The 27418-nt window shown below is 38.1% G+C and overlaps 1 protein-coding gene and 1 non-coding gene across 13 annotated transcripts in view; one reads left to right on the top strand and one right to left on the bottom strand.

The window, feature by feature from the left end:
* Window positions 1–905: 905 nt before the first annotated feature.
* LOC112424670 (U6 spliceosomal RNA) lies at window positions 906–1016 on the bottom strand. Its single transcript, XR_003015509.2, has one exon. It is a non-coding gene; the product is annotated as a U6 spliceosomal RNA (small nuclear RNA).
* Window positions 1017–27032: 26016 nt separating this feature from the next.
* LOC105470022 (phospholipid scramblase 1) overlaps window positions 27033–27418 on the top strand; it is a 28484-nt gene continuing 28098 nt past the window's right edge. For 8 of the 12 annotated variants that reach the window (XM_071091088.1, XM_011721729.2, XM_011721726.2 and 5 more), the window contains exon 1: window positions 27033–27162. The gene's annotated coding sequence lies outside the window, so the exon portion shown is untranslated. The remainder of the gene's footprint in view (window positions 27163–27418) is intronic. The other 4 variants (XM_071091089.1, XM_011721730.2, XM_011721727.2 and 1 more) reach the window with 4 other exon arrangements.

Genomic DNA, 27418 nt, shown 5'->3' with positions numbered 1-27418 from the left:
ATTCCAGAATCAAAAGCCTGCACATTCTGTTAATCATGAGTTAAAAGATTAAGCTCAGATATAATTTTTCTGGGGTTATAGAAAAAACACAAAGAAAAATAAAGAATTAGATAAAGAATTAGAGCTTCTAACTTTGAATAAATTCCTCTGTATGGGTTGCATGCAAACCCAGATGTCATGGTTCCATATTAGATTTTAGAAAATATAATTTATCAATTAAAGTTAGCAGTAGAACCTAATTATAGAATTAGAAAATAATTTAGAGCAGAATGTAGTCTGGATATTCACATATTGTATTTACATTAAAATTGTATCTGTTATTCTAAGGGAAGAAATTATTTCTTCTTGTGTATTCACAACTGTCATTATCTTATTCCTAAGCCTGCTTATTCTCCCTGACACCATCCAGTATATCCTACAATCCATTCTCCATATAATTGCTAGATTAATCTTTTTTTTTTCTTTTTTTTTTTTGAGATGGAGTCTCCTCTGTCTCCAGGCAGGAGTGCAGTGGTGTGATCTCGGCTCATTGCCACCTCTACCTCCCGGGTTCAAGTGATTCTCCTGCCTCAGCCTCCCGAGTTGCTGGGACTACAGTTTTGTTTTTTTGTTGTTGTTGGGGTTTTTGTTTTGTTTTTGTTTTTTTCGGTATTTTAGTAGAGATGGGGTTTCACCATGTTGGCCAGGATGGTCTCGATCTCCTGACCTGGTGACCCGCCCTCCTCAGCTTCCCAAAGTGCTGGAATTACAGGCACTAGCCACCACACCTGGCGTAGACTGATCTTTTAAAACTAAGTGTCTGAAAGTGCCTTTTAAAGTTCAAAATGGCGCAATGAAAATAACTTGTCTCTCCTCTCTCCTAAGTCCCCAATACAATTATAGCAAATGCAAATGATGATAGACAAAACAACCTCTCAAATTTGCATCACAAATTTGTGTGTCATCCTTGTGCAGGGGCCATGCTAATCTTCTCTGTATCGTTCCAATTTTGGTATATGTGCCGCCAAAGCAAGCACAGGATATTTTTAAAAAGATACTCATAAATTCTAGGCTGAAATTCCAAGTCATATTGGAACACTGATGGATCGAGGAATATGTGAACCTATCAGTCAGATTAAATGTGTACATGCGAACAGTCTATGATGAAGAAAAGTCCTTATCCCAGGGAGCTACCTGGCTCAAAGACAGCAATACCATGCAAGGTGGGAGTACGAAGAACAACTAAAAACAGAGTTGATTGAAAGTCTGTCTAATGAAATACGCTAGTCAAGTGTCCCACACCAACCTCACTGCTAGCCTCTTCCTTGTCTCAATGAACACTAAGCCTAAGCAGCCCAGCATTATACTTTCAGGAATCCAAATTAGTACTCTTATTGAATCTTAATTAATTGCACAGGGAGAACCAAGATTTTGAAGTTTCTGGAATGGCTTCCCACGCCAAAGGAAGAAGTTCTCCTCATTTTAGCATCCAAAGAGTGATTTCCTCATCTGCTCACCCTAATTGCGATAAGCACAGTCTCTACCTTGGTTCCCAATCCTAGTCCTACTAGTGGGAGAGATCTAGTAGAAAAATGGACAACAGTATATACAACGGAGAAAAATAACAAGAGTCACCAGTCTTCCATTCTTAAATATAAGTGAACTAAGAACCACTACATATATGAAGCATAGAAAACCAAGATAACCAAAACATAGCTGACTAATGAAGAAACAAATGTAAATCAAAAAACATAAAAAAACTTTAAAAACAAAGTTTTACTGTATTTTGAGGAATTTGAAGAATTAATACATTCATTAAGGAAGAAAAAAGGGTCTGAAAAATAAATAAAAGGAAATGTAAATTACACATGCAATATAAACATATTACTATGTTCCTGGAACAGCTATGATTTAGTATAATCCAAAGAAAATTTTTATTTTCTATTTGAATTAAGAGTTTTCACTCCCTTTCCAGGAAATATTTTAATATAAGTGTTGGTAAGAAGCATAATCTACAAATTATAAATATTATGTCTTTTCATTCTCAAATAAAGGTAAGTATCAGCAATAAAGACATCACTAACCAAAACAAGAAAAAGTAATCAAAACATGTAGATTTCACATAAACAAATGTATAATCAGTTGCTGACTATTTTGCTTACATATGCTTAATAAATGCACCAGTCACTCTGCACTTTGGCACAAGAATTAGGAGCCAGATTTGTGTATTAGTAAAAGAAAATAAAACAGAATCTTAATTTTTTGCTTTATTTCATAATACTATAAAAGAAAGAAAAGGAAAATTGTAAATGTATAATCCACATGAGTGATTCATGAACTGTCACAAGTAATTGACAAACTGCTAGTTGTTTTCTTAGATATTAGTATTACTTTTCTGAAGCAAATATAAAATTCTGTCATATATATATTATAAAACATTTTCAGCTATAGGAAATTAATGTTATCTCCTTCTTACCCACAGTCTTTAATAACCACTATGAATGAACTACTCACCTTTTCCATGAGATTGAATGTATGGAAACATTATTGTATTGCTTTGTATTATAAATAACATAGATTTTGCAAAAATAAATATTATAAGTAAAGTAGAATGGATTTTTAAAAACATGTATTCAAAAATTATAAAATGATTTACAGTGACTGACTCTTAAAGTAAACTCTTTGCTATGATTTATGATTCTTTCTCATTGTGAGAGGTAAAACATATTTCAACTCTTGATATTCAAGTTGTAATTCTATCCCTTTGTTCTCATAAAATAGGGTCCACCATGTGCATTTATGACTGCAACAGACATTTATATAGGCACATCACTCACTGTGTTTATGCCTGGTTGTATCTTCCAGAGAATACAAAAATGTAAATCTCTTTGCAAGATGGAATGTTTCAGTTATTCAGACTGCAAATTGAACAGCTGTGAGGGCTGAGGAATTATCAAAAATCACCACACAGGATGCAGATTTTAATTCCTGCCCTTCATACATTTATGTACAATTACAAAAACAAGAAAACAAAAACAAACCTGCACATGTATTAGCCTACAAGAGAGGGAGGCAGTGAAACCTCAAGGTTAAAAAGTTGAAATATCAGTATAACACCTTTCAAATTTAATTCTGAAGCAAAAAGAATGACATCTTAATTTTAAATCTCAGCCTGACTAACTTTATTCAAATTTAACTATGCTTGAGGCACTCTGATTTCCCTGCATTCATTTATGCTTTTCCATCTCCCTTAGTACATTTTTTTTTTCTATTTTTCTACTGGTCCGAATACTCTTCATATTTAGTTTTTGTTTTTATTTTTGAGGCAGGGTCTCACTCTGTCACCCATGCTGGAGGGCAGTTGTGTGATTACAGCTTATTGCAGCCCTGACTTCTGGGCTTAAGAAATCTTCCCACCTCATCCTCCTTGAATAGCTGAGACCATAGACACATGCCAGGATGCCCGGCTAATATTTTGTTGTTGTTGTGTTTTTGATTGTTTGTTTGTTTGTTTGTTTGGAGAAATGGCATCTCAGTATCTTGCTCAGGCTAGTCTCAAACTCCTGTCCTCAACCTATTCTCACCAAGCTTCGTGAAATACTGAACAGGCATAAGCCACTATGCCTGATTCACTTTATCTTTTAATGTCAACATAGTTTCTGCCTCAAAATTGTTCTCTAATTTTTTTCCAGTGTGCGTTACTTTCTCCGTTCACTTCATGCAAAAAAAAAAAAAAATGCAATGATAACTTTATTATGAAATTACCATATTCTACTGTGTATTACAGCTATTTACTTTCTGTCCCTGATGCACTTTCTTTATTAGACTGTGAGCTTGTTCTGGGCAGGATTTGACTCAGAACCATTTTCCTGTCTGTTCCCCATGGTGTCAAGAACACTGTGCTTTGGATATATTTAATTTCCATAAAGATCAATTGTCTTATTGTAGAACAGATGAAAATGTAAGCAGATACTTGTAATAGCTAAGACTTGACTAATATTCATCATTGAAATTTCAAAATGGAGAGTATGTCAATCTTCCATCACAACCATCCATGTAAAATGAACAAACAAACAAACAGGAGTTTTACATAACTACAAGCTCAGGTAACTGCCTAGAAAGCCAGATGTTTACCGAGATGAACTGACAGAAATATATGTCCATAACATAGGGGTAGCTATTGCATTGCATGTGTCAATAATTGATTTGGTTTGGCTGTGTCCCCACTCAAATTTTACCTTGAAATGTAATAATTTTCATGTGTCAAGGGTGGGGCCAGGTGGAGATAATTGAAAAATGGGGTCAGTTTCCCTCATATTGTTCTTCTGGTAGTGAATAAGTCTCATGAAATTTGATGGTTTTATAAGTAGAAGTACCCCTGCACAAGCTCTCTTTCCTGCCACCATGTAAGATGTCCCTTTGCTCTTCTTTAATCTTCTGCCATGATTTGTGAGGCCTCCCCAATCATGTGGAACTGTGAGTCCATCAAACCTCTTTCTTTTATAAATTTCCTTTATACCAGTCTCAGGTATGTCTTTGTTAGCAGCATCAGAGTAGACTGATACAGTAAATTGGCACAGGGTAGTGGGGTGTTGCTGTAAAGATACCCAAAAATGTGGAATTGACTTTGGAACTGGATAACAAGAAAGGATTGGAACAGTTTGGAAGACTCCAAAGAAGACACAAAAATGTGGGAAAGTTTGGAACCTCCTAAAGACTTGTCAAATGGCTTTGACCAAAATGGTGATAGTGATATGGGCAATAAGGTCCAGGTTGATGTGGTCTCAGATGGAGATGAGAAACTTGTTGGAACTGGAGCAAAGGTGACTCTTGCTATGTTTTAGCAAAGAGACTGGTGGCATTTGCTCCTGCCCTAGAGATCTGTGGAACTTTGAACTTGAGAGAAATGATTTAGGCCATCTGGTAGAAGAAATTTCTAAGCAGCAAGGTGTTAAAGAGGTGACTTGAGTACTGTTAAAAGCATTTGGTTTTATGCATTCACAAAGATATGGTTCGGAATTGAAACTTATGTTGAAAAAAGAAGCAGAGCATAAAAGTTCAGAACATTTGCAGCCTGACAATGTGATAGAAAACAAATACTCATGTTCTGACGAGAAATTCAAGCCAGCTGCAGAAATTCTCATACGTAACAAGGAGCCAAATGTTAATCACCAAGACAATGGGAAAAATGTCCACAGGGCAGTACAGAGGTCTTCACAGCAGCCCTTCCCATTACAAACTGGGGACCTAGGATGAAAAAATGGTTTCTATAGGCCGGGCCAGGGCCTTGTTGTTTTATGCAATCTCAGGACTTTGTTCCCTGCATCCCAGCTGTGGCTAAAAGGAGCCGATGTAGAGCTCAGGCCGTTGCTTCAGAGTGTGCAAGCCCTAAGTCTTGGTGGCTTACATGCAATGTTAGGCCTGCAGGTACATGAAAGTCAAGAATTGAGGTTTGGGAACCTCCATTTAGATTTCACAAGATGTATATAAACGCCTGGATGTTGAGGTAGAAGTTTGCTGCGAGAGTGGAGCCCTCACTGCTAGGGCAGTGTGGAAGGGAAATGTGGGGTGGCAGCCCCCACGCAGCATCCCCACTGAGGCACTGCCTAGTGGAGCTGTGAGAAGAGGGCCACTGTGCTCCAGACCCCAGAATGGTAGATCCACTGACAGCTTGCATTGTGCTCCTGGAAAAGCTGCAGTCAGTCAAAGCCGGCCCAGGGAAGCAGCCGGAAGGGGGGCTTAACCCTGCAAAGCCACAAGGACAGAGTTCCCAAGACCATGGGAACCCACCTCTTGCATCAGTATAACCTGGATGTGAGACATGGAGTCAAAGGGGATCATTTTGGAGCTTTCAGATTTTACTGCCTCACTGGATTTCAGACTTGTGTGGGGCCTGCAACCTCTTCATTTTTGCCAATTTCTGCCATTTGAAATGCATGTAATTACCCAATGTCTATACCCTCATTGTATCTAGGAAGTAGCTAACTTGCTTTTGATTTTACAGGCTCATAGGCAGAGGAACTTGCCTTGTCTCAAATGAGACTCTGGACTGTGGACTTTTGAGTTAATGCTGAAATAAATCAAGATGTTGGGTGACTGTTGGGAAGCGTGATTGGTTTTGAAATGTGAGAATATGAGATATGGGAGGGTCTAGGGCAGAATGATATGGTTTGGCTGTGTCCCCACCCACATCTCATCTTGAATTACAATAATCTTCAGGTGTCAAGGGCGGGGCCAGGTAGAGATAATTGAATCACAGTGGTGGTTTACCCCATATTGTTCTCATAGTAGTGAATAAGCTTCACGAGATCTGATGGTTTTATAAACAAAAGCTCCCCTGCACAAGGTATCTTGTCCACTACCATGTAAGATGTGTCTTTGTTCTTCCTTTGTCTTTTGCCATGATTGTGAGGCCTCCCCAGCCATGAGCAACTATGAGTCCATTAAACCTCTTTCCTATAAATTACCTAGTCTCCATTAGGCCTTTATTAACATTGTGAGAACAGACTAATACAATGATATTACATCTTGGATGTTACAAGCACTACGATTATTTTTACTTCAGTAGTAAAATATCTAAACTGTAGTTTTAGAATTTGGAACACATAAATATAACATACATTATAAAACATAAAATGGGTTTGGGCAATATTAAAATATGAGTGTCACTCAGTAACTTAAAAACAGAATCTTAAGGTGTATTAACTGCCCAATTTTATGTCTATTCAATAGATAAACAGGTTATTCATTGATTGACACATGGGAGGACTAAATAATACATATTCACTATTCTGATGATATTTCTAGGAGACAAAAAAATTGGTAATAGAACATAAAAAAAGTTCTGTGGAGAAATTGAATAGTTAAAGAACAAAAAGAAACCTCTACAAATTTTGGAAATACCTCACAGAATCATATTTTAAACAAATCACCACATGGTGTGGAAAATTGATGGACAAACCCTGCTGCTGAGATCTGCTATTTTACTTCCTCTGGCATAAATATAATATACTATCTGAAAATCCCCAGACGTTTAAGAAAGATCTCAGAAAAACTAAAATCAAAACATAAAAGAAACAGAGACATTGCAAGTAGCAAGAAAAAAAGTGGGGGAAAATCCCAATTAATAATTAATATCTTGTGGAATATTAAAAAAAAAAAAAAAAAAAAAAAACCTACCTAACAAGGATAAGAAACTTTTTTTTTGAGACAAAGTCTCATTCTGTTGCCAGGCTGGAGTGCAGTGTCACAATCTTGGCTCACTGCAACCTCCACCTCCTAGGTTCAAGCCATTTTTCTGCCTCAGCCTCCCAAGTAGCTAGAACTACAGGTGCATGCCACCCATGCTCAGCTAATTTTTGTATTTTTAGTAGAGAACAGGGTTTCACCATATTGACCAGGATGGTCTTGATCTCTTGACCTCATGATCTGCCCACCTTGGCCTCCCAAAGTGCTGGGATTACAGGCATGAGCCACTGTGCCTGGTTGAAACTTTTTTTTTAAAGGATATTTGGGGGAGGCAGGAGGAGTTGAAAATAGGAAACTAAATTTTAAAATTAATTTAGGGTAAGAAAGATAAATTGAGAAAACCTGCCAGAAATTTAATAATTAAAAAAAAAAAAACAGAAAAATAAGGAAGAAAAGAAATGAAAGGGGTAGGGAGGAAGAGAGAAAGAATGGGAATAAAAGATAAAATTAAATTTAAATATCCTATTGTAAGATGGCCACAGGTTTACGTTGGCCAGTAAAAAGAGAAATAACCATTGCAAGCAAAGTTGTACTCACTAAAAGGCCATGCTACTCTGATTCAGAAGACGCTAATCTTGGTATTTTTTATGCTCTGTTTCATATTTCATGAAGGCAATTTTCCCTCTGGATTCCTGGGTTTTGCATCTGTGGATTCAACCAAGTGCAAATCAAAAATATTCAGAAAAAAATAATGTAATAGAACTTCAAAAACCAAAACTTGAATTTGCTTTGCTGAGTACTATGTTGAATCCACACAAATGAAGTAAAATGTGTGGATTTTAATAGACAATGTAAATAATCTAGAGATTATTTAAACTACAGAGGAAAAAGTTTGTAGATCACATGCAAATACAAGACCATTTCATATGGGACTTAAGCATCCACAGATTGGGATATCTGAGGGGGATTCTGGAACAACTCTACCAAGGATTCCAAGAGACAATTGCACTCTTTTTCAAAATAAAATGTTTCATTTCTTCTACGAAAAAGAATTATACACTGGATGTGGTGGACTCATGCCTATAATCCCAGAACTTTGAGAAGCCAAGGTGAGTAGAACTCTTGAGCCCAGGAGATCGAGACCAGCCTGGGAAACATGACGAAACCCCATCTCTGCCAAAAGTATAAAAATTAGATGGGCATGATAGACATCTTTAGTCCCAGGTATTGGTAGCCTGAGGTGGAAGGATCAGTTAGCCTGAGAGGTTGAGTCTGTAGTGAGCCATGATCATGCTACTGCACTCTAGCCTGGCAACACAGTGATATTTTTTCAAAAAAAAAAAAAAAAAAACTATATATAATTTGTAAAAGAGTTTGATATGGTTTGTCTGTGTCCCCACCCAAAATCTCATCTTGAATTGTAATCCCCATAATTCCCACATGTCAAGGGAGAGACCAGGTGGAGGTAATTGAATCATGAAGGCAGTTTTCCTTATGCTGTTTCCCTGATAGAATAAGTTTGCCTTATGCTGTTTTCCTGATCTCATGAGATCTGATGGTTTTATAAGTGTTTAGTAGTTCCTCCTGGGTTCGTTCTCCTTTCTGCTGCCTTGTGATAAAGGTATCTTGCTTCCCCTTTATGCTTCTGCCATGATTGTAAGTTTCTTGAAGCCTCCCAAGCTATGCAGAACTGTAAGTCCTTTAAACCTCTTTCTTTTATAAATTACTCAGTCTTGGACAGTTCTTTATAGCAGTGTGAAAATGTGCTAATACAGTAAATTGGTACCCATAGGGAGTGGGGTACTGCTTAAAAGATACCTGAAAATGTGGAAGCAACTTTGGAACTGGGTAACAGGCAGAGGTTGAAACAGTTTGCAGGGCTCAGAAGACAGAAAGATGTTGAAAAGTTTGGAACTTCCTAGAGACTTGTGGAATGGCTTTGACCAAAATGCTGATAGTGCTATGGAAAATGAAGTCCAGACTGACGTGCTCTCAGATGGAGATGAGGAACTTGTTGGGAACTGGAATAAAGGTGATTCTTGCTATGCTTTAGCAAAGAGATTGGTGGCATTTTGCTTCTGCCCTAGAGATCTACGGTATTTTGAATTTGAGAGAATGATATAGGGTATCTGGCAGAAGAAACTTCTAAGCAGCAAAGGGTTTGAGATGTGACATGGGTGCTGTTAAAAGCATTCAGTTTTAAGCATTCACAAAAAGATGATTTGGAATTGAATTTATGTTTAAAAAAGAAGCAGAGCATAAAAGAAGTCTGGAAAATTTGCAGACCGATCATACAATAGAAAAAAAAAATCATATTCTGGGAAGAAATTTAAGCAGACTGCAGAAATTTGCATAAGTAACAAGAAGCCAAATGTTAATCACCAAGACAGTGGTGAAAATGTCTCCAGGGCATGTTAAGGGTTTTCATGGCAGCTACTCCCTTCATAGGTCTGGAGGAATAGGAGGAAAAAGTCATTTCATGGGCCAGGCCCAGAACCTTACTGCTTTGTGGAGTCTCAAAACGTGGTTCCCTGTGTCCTAGCTGCAGCTAAAAGGGGCCGACATACAGTTGAGTCCATTGCTTCAGAGGGTACAAGCCCCAAGCCTTGGAAGCTTACATGTGGTGTTGCTCCTGCAGGTGCACAGAAGTCAAGAATTGAGGTTTGCGAACCTCCACGATTTCTGAGGATGTATGGAAACACCTGGATACCTAGGCAAAAGTTTGCTGCAGGGGTTGAGCCCTCATGGAGTACTTCTGCCAGGGCAGTATGAAAAAGAAAATGGGGGTTGGAGTCCCCACAAAGAGCCCCCACTGGGGCACTGCCTAGGGGAGCTGTGAGAGGAGGGCCACTGTCCTCCAGACCCCAGAATGGTAGATCTACCAACAACTTGCACTGTCCACCTGGAAAAGTCACAGGCAGTCGATGCCAGCCTGTGAAAGTGGCTGTGAGGGAGGCTGTACCCTGCAAAGCCACAAGGGTGTAGCTGCCCAAGGCTGTGAATATCTCCTTCTTGCATCAGCATGACCTGGATATGAGACATGGAATCAAAGGAGACCACTTTGAAGCTTTAAGATTTGACTGCCCCTCTCCATTTGGGACTTGCATGCAGTCTGTAGCCCCTTTATTTTGGCCAGTTGCTCCCATTTGAAAAGGGTGTATTTACCCAATGCCTGTATCCCCATTGTATCTAGGAAGTAACTAACTTGCTTTTGATTTTACAGGCTCATAAGTAGAAGGAGTTTGCCTTGTCTCATATGAGACTTTGGACTTGGATCTTTTGGGTTAATGCTGGAATGAGTTAAGACTCTGCGGGAGTGTTGGAAAGGCATGATTGTGTTTTGAAATATGAGGACATGAGATATGAAAGGGGTCAGAATCAAGGGTAGAATGATATAGTTTAGCTGTATCCCCAGCCAAAACCTCATCTTGAATTGTAAACTCCATAAACCACATAATCCCCACATGACAAGGGAGAGACTAGGTGGAGGTAATAGTATCATGGGGGCAATTGCCCCCATACTGTTCTCATGATAACGAATGAGTTCTCACAAGATCTGATGGTTTTATAAGTGTTTGGTAGTTCCTCTTGCATTCATTTTCCTTCCTGCCACCTTGTGAACAAGATGCCTTGCTTCCCCTTTACCTTCCTCCATAATTGTAAGTTTCCTGAGTCCTCCTTCGCCATGCAGAACTGTGAGTCAATTACACCTCTTTCCTTTATATATTACTCTGTCTTGAGCAGTTCTTTATAGCAGTGTGAAAATGGACTAATACAAAGTTCTCGAAGTACTCCGCAAAGGTGACTCAGCTCTATTGTAATGGGAGAAAATGCGCTTCTTTTGAGAGGTCCCTCTGAAACTCATATCCTATGGTTATTCCAGGACTCAAGGGATTTTTTTTGTGGGTACATAGTAGGTATATTTAGGGGGTACATGAGATGTTTTAAGGTCTCAAGTCTTCTCCAAAAAATGGACTTTGAATTTTCACAAACTCTAATCCAAAGTAAGTATTTCCACAGCATACGACACTGACAGCTTTTGGGATCATTTGGAGCTACTGTGGACCTGTACCAAATTATTACCTGTGAGCATGAGGTTAAGCACCAAAAAAGCACCATTTTTCCAAATCTTGGAACTTCAAACAAGCATTTTTATGGGCAGGACAGATGGTAAAGTTTAACTTGATTGATTCTTGAGGACTTGGCCTCCTAGATAGGGAGTTAGCTTGCAGAACTTCTGATAGAATGCTCAGAGTGACTCAGAACCATCCATATGATAAAACAGCTGCAATTGCAATGGAGTTCAATACCTAGTCATACCAAGATTACAACTGGTTCTCCCACAAGCATGAATGCTGAGTAGAGGAATAGTGCTGACAACCAAGGTTCTGACATATCTTACTGCTATCAGGAAAATATTATATTCAGGAATGATAATCAAAAATATGACTGGGATGGCATGGGAGCTGAGCAATTAGAATAGATGCTGTGATTGATGGAATTATAAAGATTTCTCCCCAAGTTTTCTTTACCCTGGTTATTTGATCAAACATTAGTCTAGATTTAACTAAGGCTACCAATCAGTTGACCTTAAGATGGGAATAGCATTCTGGATTATCCAGGGGGGATTTAATGTAATCACATGAGGCCTAAACAGCAGATGAGGTAGTCAAAAAGTTGCATCAGAGATGGAGGTCAGACAAATCACTGGTCCTGAGATGCAGGGGCCCCTGTGGACCTAAGGGTGGTTCCCCAGCTGACAACTAGCAAGGAAGCCAGGACCTCAGTTCTACATACTCAAGGTAATGGATTCTGCCAACAATCTAAAGGTGTTTGGAAGTGGATTCTTTCCAGGGCTTCCCACTAGTAAAAGCCCAATTGACCAACACCTGCTTTCAATCTCATGTGACCCAAATCAGAGAACCCACTTGTGATGGTTAATATTGACTGTAAGCTTCATTGTATTGAAGGATGCAAAGTATTGTTCCTGAGTGTGTCTGTGAGGGTGTTGCCAAAGGAGATTAACTTTTGAGTCAATGGACTGGGAGAGGCAGACCCACCCTCAATCTGGGTAAGCACCATCTAATCAGCTGCCAGCACAACTAGAATAAAGCAGGAAGGAGAAGATGGAAGAGCAGACTTGCTGAGTCTTCCAGCTTTCATCTTTCTCCTGTGCTGGATGCATCAGACTGCCCTCGAGCTTCAGGCTCCAAGTTCTTCAGCTTTTGGACTCTTTGGCTTACACCAATGGTTTTCCAGGAGCTCTCGAGTCATTGGCCAAGGACTGAAGCCTGCACTATCAGCTTCCTTATGTTTGAGATTTTGGGACTCGGACTGATCCACCAATGGTTTCCTTACTCCTTAACTTGCAGATGACCTATCATGGGACTTTACTTTGTTATCATGTGAGTCAATTCATCTCAATAAAGTCCTTCTCATATATATACATATACCCTATTAGGTCTGTCCCTCTAGAGAACCCTGACTAATATACCACTCAAGCCTACCCAGATTTCTGACATACAGAAGTGTGAGGCAACAAATTTGCGTTGTTACATGCTGCTAAATCAGTGGTAATTTGTTAGAGCAGCAATAAAAATGACAAAAAAAAAACCCCACTAATATAAGTGTCAACCAATTTGTATAACTTGCATTCAGGTACATAACTGCTAAATATCAGCCCAGACTATGCCATAAAATATTTTACCTAAAACTAGTAGCACTGCTGTCAACATAAATAGCAAAGAGAGAGGCTCTCTAAAAGACAAGATGTTTATTTGAGAATACAGCATTACAATTAGAGTATCCCTACCGTAGTACACCAAGCTCATATTCAGGAATATAAAGAAAGACAAAGGTTTTTAACGGAAAAAATTAGGATTACCTAATTATTTTTTAAAAATTATCATTGGCTACAAAGATCAATAAGATGGGTGATACAAATCTGAGGTTGTACAGGCAGTTGCTGGGCAGACGTTCTTGCAGAAGGACTTTTTGTGTAAGGTTGTGGTGGCCTTTGTGCAAGGTTGTGGCTTTGTAGAGTCTTTTTTCCTATCAGGCATGTAAGCATGAGAACCTTCTCTTCATGGCCTTTCCAGGCTTTATTTGTCAGGATTTTCCTAATGGAATCATTACTGATACGTTTTGATTCTGACAACTTTTGTACTGCCAAACTAACTGCTGAATTACAGAAAGCTTGTTTGTTGCATATTTATTTCTGCATTCTATCTGCAAGCCTGTATGGATAAAATAGATACCAGACTCCTCATTCTCCATGTACACTAGTTCCATTTTGTACCACTACTTGTTAGCAACAACAAATAGGACTGATTACCTAATGATTTTATTCCTAGGACTTTAACTCACCCAAATAATTCTAGGTGCTCATATATTTGATGTATAAGGTTGCTCACCATGTTATATATAATAATAATGTTTAAATATACTATGATATAATTATTAGAAGAAATAATATGCAAACCTTGAAATACATTTGTAGGGATCCAATTGTCATGTATAATTGGACAGTAGGAAAGTAAATTGTATCAACAGTCTGAAGCGATTTTATTAAAAATACAAATAGAACTGCACACACAGAGAAGACTGGAAAGAAGAACATTATGTTTGAGAGGTTAATATGTAGTAAGGTTTTAGAAATTCTTATTATTTGTGTATTTTATAAAAGTTATATTTATTATGACTTTGTAATATATAGAACTTTTATAAAATAAAAAAGGTAATTAAGAAGACAATAATCTGTAGAATTAGCCTTCTATTTATATATATGTCACTAACTCTACATACTTCCTTGCCAAATTAACAATTTCGCAATTTAAAAATAAAATTGACCTAAAAGGCCTAGCATTGGTTTGAACGCAAACATTCTAGAAATATCCAGATTTAGAAATCACTTAGTCCACTGCATTGCTATGAAAGAATACTTGAGACTGAGTAATTTATATATTTAAAAAAATGTTTATTTGTCTTACTGTTCTGCAGGTTGCAAAAAAAGCATGGTGCCAGCATCTGTTTCTGGTGAGGGCTACAGGCTGCTGCCACTCGTGGCAGAAGGGGAAGGGGAGCCAGTGTTTCTAGAGATCACATGATGAGAGAAGAAGCAAGAGAGAGAGGAGGGAAGTGCAGAGTGAGAATTCACTCATTACTGCAAGGATGGCACAAAGCCCATTCACATAGGATCAACTGCCATGACCCAAGCACCTCGTTGTCGCCCCACCTCCAACATTAGAGATTAAATTTCAACATGAGTTTTGGGGGAAAAACATCCAAACTATAGCAAACAGCTTCAAGAAAAGCTTAAGTGTATGATATATTGCCCTACAATCATCACCTCGATTTGGCAGTTTGCTGTTTCTGTCCTTCATGTCACTATTATACTGGTCCCTTACGAGCATTAACATATTCTGAACACTGTGAGTCTTCTACTAAGTCACAATAAATAAAGTCTTCTTTATTTTTCATCCTACTACTTCATTTTGAGTATGTTAAGACAGTACAAACTAGAAGGCAAATCACTGGAAAGTTGCTATCTTAATTTCTCACTTTAAGTAACATCTTATGTAAATGACGTCTATATAGAGTACTTTATTTGTTTTTCCTTTTCAAATTCTTCATGCTATTATTATTTCCTGGTATTAATATTATACATATGAAAATAATATTTGTATGCCGAGACCAGCTTGGTCATGGAGACCCTAACCCAGCGGTGCTAGAGGAATTAAAGATACCACACACAGAGAAATATAGAGTGTAGAGTGGGAAATCAGGGGTCTCACAGCCTTCAGAGCTGACAGTCTCAGAGATTTACGCATGTATTTATTGACAGCAAGCTAGTCATAAAATCTACTAAAAGTATTCCTTACGGGAAACAAACGGATGGGCCAAAATAAAGGGATGGGTTGGGCTAGTTATCTGCAGCAGGAGCATGTCCTTAAGGCACAGATTGCTCATGCTATTGTTTGTGGTTTAAGAATGCCTTAAGTAGTTCTCCACCCTGGGTGGGCCAGGTGTTCCTTGCCCTCATGTTTGTAAGGAAGAATTTTAAATTAAGTTCATTATTTAAAAAATTATATAGATACGGTTACAAATACATAGAGACTATATTTATCAAAACTATTCTTCCAAATCATTTTAGCCATCTAATTTAAAGCTTAATAATCTAAGCACACATCAGCCTTCATGAATAAAAACATCTTATTTTTCATGTATATTATCCTAGAAGTAGATATATAAATCAATGTTCATGTAAAAGCAAATGTGATAAAATTCTTTTGGAAAGCATTTTGACAAGATGATAAAGCGTATCAAAATGTTCACGCACTATGACCCAGAAACCCACCTGGAAATTTATCTTCATGAAATGATTCAGAAGTTAAAAAAATAGAAAAATGATGGATATTTATTTCCGGTTTTTAAATTTTATTACAATTATGAGCATTATGAAATCTATAACCATCTATTGTGAATTGTTGAATTTCTCAACTACTATAGCCCAGACTAAATTTAACCTGGTAATACTCCAATTTGCAAAGGAATGAATTAGACATTCAGTACCCAGTGAAGGAAAGGTTTTAATCTGCTTGCCAGACTAACAAGTGAAAGTTACTTTCTTTGAAGTAACATTATATTTATCAAGCTAGCTATGAAAAATTTTTTCTTTATGATTATCTCTTTGCAGATAAATGACTCAATCTATAAATGAAATTCCTGCTTTGGTATAAATTTGTATTGTTTGCAGATGAATTCAGGTCACCATCTGAATTTTCAAACCTGCAATAAACATTAGTAATTTCTTTCTTATATCACAAAAGAAATAACTAGCAGCTATCATTACTGGAAAATTCAAGATTAAAATATTACCCTTCTAAAATATAGATAAAATTTTGGACAACCACCAGTACCGAACTTGTGAAAGGAGAGCTAACATCTAAGAAACCATATGTGGTTGCCACATGTTACTGTTTGTTTTCAATTTTGATTCCACTGGTGACCTGGGTGTAGGTGTTACAAATAAAGAGTAAAGTGATCAGAGGACACAGCAAGCAAGGGGCAAACAAGATAGAGTATAAGTAATTGTGATGTTTATCTATAGACCTTATGTAATATGTTACCTATATTGAACTCAGGTTAGATTTATATATGACAGATTCATAATGATTTTAAAGAACTAAGGGCATTATTGACCCTTTTTGGGTTTTTGTGATATTTTACTTTGTTTAAATTTAGCATTCATAAAGGAGTATGAATTTCACATCTAATCTCAGCCTCTGACTGAGTAAGCAAATGTTTGTACTTCAGAAGTATGAACCCTTTTGTGATGGTTAATTGTATGTGTCAAACTGACTGGGCCAAGAAATGCCCAATAGCTTGTTGAACATTATTTCTGAGTGTGATTTGTGATATCATGAGGTAATAAATATATATTTGGTGTCTGCCCCTAGGTTTCAGCACAGAACTCCTAAAACTCTCTTAATTTCTTGAACAATGGGAGTGTTAGATGCATCCTTTGCTAGATTTTTTGTCTTTGATCCAGGTTCTTGATGCAGACACCCTCATTAATCCCTTGGAATTTACTGTATGATAGGAATATTTCTTGTTCTAGTGAGATAACTGTTGATGAGCTCCCAGATAGCCTCAGGAGCAAGCGGTTATCAAGAGAGACAACCATGTAATTAGAAGGTTGGAACTTTAAAGTCCCAACCCCTGGGAACACAGGGAGAGAGGCTGAAAGTTGAGTAGATAAGCAACAGCCTATGATTTAGTGAATCATGCCTACATAATGAAGCCACCAAAAAAAGGACTGGGTTTGGGGAGCTTCAGGATTGCTGAATCCATGTAGGAACCTAGAGGGTAACACACTCAGAGAAGTTATGGGAACTCCATTCTCCCTACCCCAGACCTCACCCTGTGCATCTCTTCATATGTTCATCTGTATCCTTTATCATATCCTTCATTTATATAATAAATCAGTAAATGGCAGTATTTCTCTGAGTTTTGTGAGCCATCCTAGCAAATTAGTCAAACCTAGTCATGAGAACCCAATTTATAGCCTGTTGGTAAGAAGTATAAGTGACAATTTATTCCTCGTGATTGGCATCAGAAGTGGGGGCGACATTTTTGGGGGACTGATCCCTTAACCTGTAGGATCTGACTCTAACTCCAGGTAGACAGTGTAAGAACTAAATTGAATTATAGGATACCCAGTTGGTGTCCTTTTGGCATGTGAAGAAAAATACACAAACATCCATTGTCAGAAAGTGAGTGCTGAGTAGTGGGTGAGAATAGGAAAAACAAATTGTTTTTTTTCTATCTCTTATAGACTGTGAGGGCGTTCCCCAAAGAGATTATTGTTTGCATTAGCAGACTGAGTAAAGGTCTGTCTCACCAAAGTGAGTAGGCAATATCCAATCCACTGAAGGACAGACGAAATCGAAGAAAAAGGCAAAGGAAGAGATGATTTTGCCCTCTCTTCTTCTGCTAGGGCATGCATCTTCCCCTGCCCTCAGACATCAGCATTTGTTGTTCTCAGGCATTTAGACTCTGGAACCCACACCACTGGCTTCCTTGATTCTTAGGCCTTCAGGCTTGGATCGGAACTACACTACTGGTTTTTTTGTGTGTCTCCAGCTTCCAGATGGCAAATTATGGAGCTTCTCAGCCTCCATAATCCCAGTAGCCAATCCCTCACAATAAATCCTTTCTATCACCTGTATGCTTCCTGTTGGTCCTGATTCTCTGAAGAGCCCTGACAAATACACCTTATATCTGAATCTTAGGATCTTCAGTTAATAGGGTTTCAAAGTGGTCTCAGAACTTTATATTAACATGTCTCTTTCCTTGTTTTTGCTTGTGATACCTCCAGGAAAATTTATGTTTCCAATTAATAAATGTAGAGTTCAATGGATTCACAGTGAAGTTTAGGTTTTCATTACATATTATGGTTAGTGATCATGATATTTGCCTATAATGTCTTTTGAGTAAGCTTGGTTAACAGTAATTGAAGTAACTTTAAAAAAAATTCTAAATGTATTGCTGTATTTCATTATCTTCCCTTTTATTCTGCAAACAACTGAAATATAGTTTCTACCCCCACCATTTAAATAAAATTGACCTTTCTGTAATTGGTAATGGCCTTTTAATTGTTAGAGCTCAAGTAAACTTTTAAATATTGAACTAAAAGTGAGAAGAAATCTATGAAAATTCTTTTCTGTGTGTGCTTCAATTTCTATAATATTTGTCTCTTAAGATGGTCACTCAACAATTGGCTAAATAAGTAGAAACCTTTAGGCCGTAAATCTAACCATTTTGTTTGGTTTGGGAGGTTTGGATTTGTGGTAAGTGGTAATTGTTTGCAAAGTGAATAAATGAAGCAGTCAAGTTCATCAGGTGGTGCTTGATAAAACCATAGCTGCAACTGGCTAGCCTCATAGATAGATTCAGCCTGTGCCTCCTCCCAGAGAAACTGGAGGCAGCAGCACGCTCACTCCCTTCCTGCTGGCTAAAAGAATGCTCTCTTTCTCTCCCCTGCCTGAAGAAAACATGGTAACTACATTAGTAAAACCAGAAACTACACTGTGAGTTCCTACTTTCTTTCCATTCAGATAGCATCTGCCCAGTAGGCTTCAGATTGTGGCATAACATTGTGGGATATATCTTCTGATTATTGACATTTTTTCCTTTATGGAACTGGGGGGATGGGGAGCATAGTCAATCAGACATTGTGTTTTACCACAAGGTATATGTAAGTATTCTTTCACTGTCACTAGGTAAAAACAAAAGGACATGATACTATGTGAACTGTGAGGCAGGACTTGACGACCACAGCTCCAAATTCTTTTATTTCATTTCAATTTGTGACACCATTCATCACTTCCTTATGTAAGTCTGTCATATTTTAGTTTCATAATAACCACATTGCTGTCTTACACATCTTTCTTGGTCTTCTCTTTCATTTGCTTTAGGAAAGATTAACAAACCCATGGTCTTTAAACATGAGTGTCCCCATTTCCCATACTTGAACTTCCTCTTCATGCAATAACATTTCAGCAGTGTTGATCTATCTAATCCATGGGTTCAATTACTGTGCATATAGCTGTTTCACTCCTAAGAGGTAAGCAAGATTATCTGAAGAAGCTATCAGTTTTTCCCACTTTGATGTCCCATAAGCCTCTCAAACTAAATTAATGTAACCAGACTGTTCCCCCAAATCTTCTTCTGCAATCCCTCATATATATACAGGTACCATCAATTGCCCAAGGTGGAAACATTCTTAAGATAATTCTCTTCCTTCCTGTCCCCCAAATCGATTGAGTGGCCAAGCATTGTCTATTCTTTTTTAAAAATTCCTTAGAGACCTCCCTCCTTTTTAATTTTACTTAACACCACCTCACTATTTTAGTTCAGGATTACATTATTTTGATTTTGAATTGTAACTAAAATGATCTAGCTGTTTGTTTCTCCTATCATACAAATCATTCTTCACACTGTCACTAATTTAGTCTTTTCAAAACAAGAGCTTAATAGTGTCTTTATGATACTTAAAATTATATCATTTTTCAATCTATCCTCCAAGATAAAAGCCAATGTCCTCTCTATGGTATACGGCCTTATACCAACGACTCCTTTTCAATCTTTCCAGGATTATTAGTTTGGATAGTGCTAGTTGCTATAACAAATTTTCCAACAGAATTTGTTTATCCCTTATATGACTATCAAGGTGAGAGTTTCTGGCTAATGGACAATTTCTATTCATGTGGAATTTCAGGGTGGAGGGATTCTTTGTTTTGCAGTTCAGCCATCCCTTAAGAGCTCATCATCTTCTGCATCAAACCAATGGATGGAAAATAGCAGTGAAGGCTCACCTATTAAAAATTCTTGCTTAGAACTTAAACCCTTGTTTCTTCTCACATTCTAATTGTCTAGAATTCAGTCACGTGGCCACACCTCTATGCAAGGAAATACAGTCCCAGGCTAGACAGCCACTTCTCAGCAACAATTCTATTCCATGAAAGAGAGAACACTAATTTTGATTCACAGTTAAGTGTCTCTTCCTCAAGATCCAGAGTCTCTGTAAATTCCATACCTTGCTCCATCTTGCACTATAGTCATACTTAACTGCTTGTATTCTTAAAATACACCATGGCCTTCCTTTGCTTATGTTGCTGTCTTTTGCTTGTGAATATCTTCTACTCTTCTTTCAAAACTTAGCTGAGAAGACTTTTCCTTCACAAGGTCAGCACAGAAATGTTATTTCTGCATTAATACCCTCCTTATGTATTCTATATTTTTCTCTTGCAATAAGGTGCTTGGAAAATCTTGATAGGTTCATTTGTAATTTCTACACATTATTATTCTAAAATATCCATTTTCTCCTTCTCAGAGGGACCTGAAAACATGGGTATTGAAAATCTGGCTTGCTAAAAATGATGGTTATTACAAACTTCTGGAAGTGCTTTTGTTACAGCACTAGGATTTAAGATTTTATAAATACTTGTGATCATATATCTGGCTGCAGCTTGTTAAAGAGGGGCTTTTATTTTGGCCTTACTCTTTAGTGAAAATCTTCAGAAGATGGCGTAAATATTTCTTAATTAATCACAAATATATTTCCTCATATTTCTGGGCAGATACTAGACAGCATCCTCCAGCCTCCTTTTCCATTAAGTGTGGCTGCTATCCAACTGACTTCAAACCAATACAATGGAACCAGAAATAATATGTGTCAATTTCATGTGTGGTTCATAAAAATCTCCCATATACAACCCTTTTCTCCCATCTTCTGACTACAGACTCAATGTCAAAGCCCAGAGCCACCTGGGAAGCCATATATTAAAGATTCCAGAGTTTTCATTAACCTGGATTTCTAAATGATGCTGTGAAGCAGAGTCCTCCACTTACAAAGAGGAACATTTCGATGTAATTGTTTTATAGCCTAATTTTAATATTTTATTTGTTATTAAAGTCTTGGGGTTGATGGTAATATCCCCAGCATTACCCAATATAATATAGCCCAATGTTGATTAACAAAATATTGGGAGGCTGAGACGGGTGGATCACGAGGTCAGAGATCAAGACCATCCTGGCCAATGTGGTAAAACCCCATCTCTACTAAAAACACAAAAATTAGCTGGGCATGGTGGTGCATGCCTAGAATCCCAGCTACTCAGGAGGCTGAGGCAGGAGAATCAGTTGAACCCGGGAGGTGGACGTTGCTGTGAGCCGAGATAGCACCACTGCATTCCAGCCTGGTGACGAAGCAAGACTCCGTAAAAAAAAAAAAGAAAAGATTTTGTGTAATTTAGGTGACATTCAGGCACCCAGTTGTCAGGACCAGTGATTCAAAGTGAAATTTTCCTTCTGCTGCTGTTTCCCATAAAGCTCTGTTATATCAATTCTTCCTTGGAGCTGTGGGAGTCTTGGAAGTATTGATTCTAAGCCAGAAAGCAGAGTTAAGAGCACTAAAGATTTCAGAAGGAATACAATTAAAACCCTCAGTAGTACAATGATTTTGACTACAAATAAACTTTTATAGCTCAAACAAAAAGCCATAATCACAAAGAACTACAACCATAGAATAAAATTGAAAAGAAACTCCACCATGCAGAAGAGAACAGCAATAAAGAAGCTTGCTTGAATATGAAATCAGGTCAAGAGCAAAGAGAAATATCTATAGAGTTTATAACCACAAGCCAGCTTTCATGTAATGAGTCATCTGAAGTATGTGAGTCCTCCATGAGTGTAGTGGGTCATCAGTGCATCACGCGTCCTTAGAAAGATACGTACAACATCTTGGATCCACCATCCTTAAGACTTGTTCTCTCATATTCTGTCATCTGAAGATAACTGCCATAATTCCACATATCACTGCCTTATACAAGAGAGAAAGAGGCACATATATACTTGTATGTGTATCTATGTGTGTATGCATGCAATCACACACACACACACACACAAATGTAAGCAGTAAACCCTTTCCTAGAAGCCCTCAAGAAGATTTTCCCTTAGCTAAATATAAATTATATGCCCTCAGTTATACAAGTTACAGTCAAAGGAGAATAGAATCACTATGATTGTCTACTACTCAAAATTCATCCTTTGTGCTATGACCCTCCTCTTATGATGCATTGTTCCACAATACCTGAAAAAAATAGAGTTATTTCAGCAAATGCTTCTTAAAATGTGGTCTGTTGAAAACAATCATCAGCATCATATGGAAAATTGTTAGAAAAGCAAATTCTCAAAGCACAACCTATACTTACACCATCAGAAACTCTAAAGACGGGACTCTGCAAATTTAGTTCTAATTAGATTTGTAAGTGATACTTATGCATGCTAAAATGTGGGAACCACTATTTTACTATGTCAAAGCAAATAGTGAGCTTTATTTAGGCAAACAATAATTTATATGGTACCTGGATATTTTCTAATTAAACATGGTATCTTTCTTCAGAGACTATAATAAAATGAAAATGAAGACAGTTAAAACAAAATAAAGAACCCAAAAGCAGTAAATGCCACAGAGACTATGAAAAGATGAGAATTTACTGTAATGAGTGAGATTGCAAAAATTTGAGAAAATGGGAGGAAGAGGCAAAAGTGGAAACTGATTTTGCAAGACTCAGAAAATCATAACCTAAAGTGTGTAAAAAGGAACATAAGATTCAGGAGATCTACTTTAACACCACAGAAATCCAAAGAGGTTGAGGACTTAGTGATGTCAAATAAAAAAACAAATTTATGAATTAGAAAGTAAATAGAGGATGCTTGAAGGTCTAGTCACAAGCCAATTAACCCAGCCTAACTTACTACCTCCACGAAGACAATGTGGTACCACCCTAAGCAAAGGATCGGAGAATTCTTCTGCGTAAAATTGACAGAAAAGTTTTGGGTCAAAAATACACTATTCATCAGGGAAGGAGAGGTTGAAAAATATAGAAAATGAAAGCTACTGGAATTTTACAGCCTCCTACCCTTCTGCAGCAGCAGTTCATCAGTAAACCCAAAGCAAATGCTTACCCTGTGGCAGGCACCACCCTAAACCTTCTATGTATTTTAACTTCCTGAAGCTTCAAAAAATGTTATGAGGTAGATACTATTACTACCCTCATTGATAGATTTCGTAAAGAGGCACGGAGGCTGTCAGGTAACTTTCATGAGGTCACAGGGATGGTAAATTGAAGAGAAAGAGATCAAACCTAGGTGGTTTTGTTTTCCTTCTACCTTTTTCCATCATGTTTTCTCAATTTCTTTTCCACCTTCCTGTTCTCTCCTCTCACTTCTCTTAGTAAATCTTCAAACGTGGGTTTAAGATAATGGGAATAAAACTAGGGAGTGAAAAGGACAAGATTTCACTTCTTTTCTGCATTTGCAGCTTTATTGTTTGAAAAATCACATTACTTTTGCAAGTAACAAACGTTAAAGGAAATTTTTATTACTTCAGTTCAATAAATATTTATTTATTACATGTCTCTGTGCCAGCTGCAGGGCTGGAAAATTAAACATTCTAAGCAAATCTGGTTGGTTTGATTTCCAAAACATATTTAAAATATCATTTGATATAGTCTCGGTTATTTATTTTTGTTTTTGTAGCCTGCGCTTTTGGTGTGATAGTCAAGAAATCTTTGCCAAGGTAAATGTCAAGGAGCTTTTCTCTTATATTTTCTTCCAGGAGTTTAATGGTTTGAGGTCTTACATGTAGGTCTTTTATCCGTTTTGTTTTTGATTTGTTTGTGTGGTGTAAGAAAACAGTCCAATTTCATTGTTTTGTATGTGAAAATCCAGTCTTCCCAGCACCATTTATTCAAGAGACTATCCTTTCCTCATCGTGTTCTCTTGGGGCCCTTGTGAAAAATTCGTTGACCGTGTATGTTTGGATTTATTTCTGAGCTATTTTGTTCCATTGGTTTACCTGTCTGTTTTAATGTTAGTGCCATTCTGTTTTATATAAATTTGTAATATAATTTTTAATTAGGAAGTGTTATTTCTCTGACTTCAATTTTTTTTTCTCAGAATTGCTTTGGCTATTTGAGGTCCTTTGTGGTTTCATACAAATCTGCATTGAATCTATATATTACTTTGGGTAGCATGAAAATTTTAACAATATTATTTCTACATCAAACCAAAAATTTCTGCACGGCAAAGGAAACAATCAACAAAATGAAATGACAACCTATAGTTTGGAAAAAAGTATATCTGCATACCATGTTATCAGAGAAGGGTTTAGTTTCCGAGATTTATAAAGAACTTATACAACTCAATAGCAAGAAGACATAGCCCAATTTAAAAATGGGAAATGGACCTGAATAGACACTTCTTCAAAAATGACATAAAAATAGCCAACAGGTATATGAAAATGTGCCCAACATCACTATTCATCAGAAAAATGCAAATCAAAATCACTATGAGATACTATGTCATACCTATTAGGATTGTTATTATCAAAAAGACAAGAGATAACAAGTGTCGGCAAGGGTGTAGAGAAAAGAGAATCCTTGTACACTGTTGGTGGGAATGTAGGCTGGTACAGCCATTATGGAAAACAGTATAGAGGTTCCTACAGAAATTAAAAATAGAACTACCATATGACCCAGAAATCCCTCTTCTGGGTATATACCAAAAGAAAATGAAATCACCATCTCCTGAAGATAGCTGCACTCCCATGTTCATTGTAGCATTATTCAGAATAGTCAAGATAATAGAAATAATCTAGGTGTCCACCAATGGACAAAGGTATAAAGAAAGATACATATATTCCATTGTGTGTGTATACACACACACAGACACACACACGATGGAATATTACTCAGCCTTATAAAAGAAGGAAATTCTGCCAGGTGCTATCACATGGATATACCTGGAAGGCATTATGCTAAATGAAATAAACCAGACACAGAAAGAAAAATTTTGCACAATCTCATTTACATGAAATTAAGAAAAGGTCAAACATATACAGCAGTGGTTTATAGCAGGGGTCCGCAAGCCCCAGGCCACAGACCTGCACATGTGAGGGATCTAGGTGCATATTCCTTATGAGAATCTAATGCCTGGTTATCTTAGGTGGAGCTCAGACAGTGATGCTAGTACTGGGCAGCAGCTGCAAATACAAATTAACATTAGCAGAGAGTTTTGACTGCACAGAGACCATAATAAATACATTGATTGCAGACTCATATCAAAACCCTATCAGTGAGGAGCAAGTGACAAGTGACAATTAAGCTGTGTCCGGAGGCAGGCTTTATAGTGGAAAATTGATGTACTTCAATTGTACAGCTGCATCTGGTGGCAGGCTTTCAGTCAGAATCCAACACTTATTTTAGTCTGTGCATGGCTCACCCATTATTTTACCACTTCCATCCGCACCTCTTTCCCACACTGTGCACTTGTCTTAGTCACAGTTTTGCTAAGCCCACAAGCTAAGCCTAGCCTAGCCAAAGTGAGTGAAAAACAAACATTACTGGACAGCTTCTTTGAAAATGGGGAAAACCCAATGATGAGACAACAGAAGACTCTAAAACTGCTAACAAAAATAAAGCCACATTTAAAGGAAAATGCCAAGAGTCCTACTTAAATTACAGGTTCACTGCAACAGGTGGTTCACATTCTCCAACCCTGCTTTGTATAATATGTGATGATCGACTATGCAATGAAGCCTCGAAACCTGCAAAACTGCTTTGCCACATGGAGACCAAGCACCCTGCGTTAAAAGACAAGCCTTTGGAGTTTTTGTTTTGTTTTGTTAAAACAAACAAACAAACAAAAAAACAGAAACCATGAAAACATGAACACAAAGAACACATAGAAGCAATTATTGAAGGCCACCATGTCATCAAATGTGTCTGCACTGACAGCATCATTACATATTACAATGTAACAATAATAGAAATAAAGTGCACAATACATACAATATGCTTGAATCATCCTGAAACCGTCTGCCACTCGACCCTGGTCCATGGAAAAATCCTCTTCCGTGAAACTGGTCCCTGGTGCCAAAAATGTTGGGGACCACCGGTTTATCCAGGGTCATCCAGGCTGGAGTAGGGTCAGGAGATATGGGGAAATTTAGGTCAAAGAATTCAAAGTTACAAACATGTAGGATGAACAAATGGGAAGACCTAATGTACAACATGAGGGCTATAGTTAATGATCGTGGTATTCAGGATTTATGCTAAATGAGTAAATTAGAGCTGCTCTTGCCCCAAGGGGGGAAATGTGTAATTATAGGAGTTGATGGATATGTCATACACATAACTTAAATACAGACAATAAAAACTATTTTAGTTTAAAAAGGAACAATATTTATTAAAAAAATAAGGTGAGCTCTTAAAAACATTTAAATAACTGCCTAAAAAATAAAAAATAATATCACATAATTTAATAGAAGGAAAGAGCAAGACAGCAAGAAAGAAAAGGCACCATAAAAAAAAACAATTTTGACCACTCCTCATTTGTAGTCTAAGCTGCCTCTGCTTCCTCGCGTTGAAAAGCCACGGGCTTCCGAGGGATGGAGGTCAAAGTCAGAGTAAAGAAAGTTCCCGGGGGAGGCCACTCCCCAGCTGATGACTTTCCAGTTCCAGTTAGTGACAGAGTCCCAGTTCCTCTCCTTAACACCGGTCAAAAGTCTCTGGAGTCTCTCCAATGAGCAAGAAAGCAAGTCGGGGGTAGGGGAGGGGCCTCACACCTGGCGGTGGGTGCAGTCCCTCCTCCAGCTTCTTCATCCTGCAATAGTCCCGAGGGTTCCCCGGCGCGAACGCGGGAACCAGGAAAAGGAAACCGCGTTGTGTACGTAAGATCCAGGAAACGAAACCAGTACTCGCGGGTGTTGGCGCAAGGGTTACTCGTAGACCCTGTTCCGGCTGATTTCCGAGAAGGTTGCGCAGCAGCCGTGCCTTGCAGTCTAGAGGCGCAGGAGAGGAAGCCACCGCCTGACCCCGGCTCTCTAGACCTCGGCTCTCTCGGGAGCGGAAACAGCGGCAGCCACAGGTGCGCGAGCGGCTTTCTCTGCCGCCTCCCCGGGGCTCGGGCGCGAGAACTGCGCGGAGCCTGCGCTGGGGCCAGGGCCGGGATCAGGTGTGGGGGCCAACTTACGGGGAACGGGCGCGAGGGCCAGCCGGTTGTTTGCTGCTCTGGGGGTGGAGGATGTGGGGTGAAGGCTGGGGCCAGAAATGCAAGAGACCTCTGAAAGGGACCCTGTAAGTGGAGCAGATGCACGGCAAGGGGCCCCAGGCGGCCCAGCGGC

This window comes from Macaca nemestrina, chromosome 2 (assembly GCF_043159975.1).
Source record: "Macaca nemestrina isolate mMacNem1 chromosome 2, mMacNem.hap1, whole genome shotgun sequence".
NCBI classification, from domain to species: Eukaryota; Metazoa; Chordata; class Mammalia; order Primates; family Cercopithecidae; genus Macaca; species Macaca nemestrina.
The sequence above is the reverse complement of the archived record's forward strand: the minus strand, read 5'-3'. Positions and strand labels throughout refer to the sequence as shown.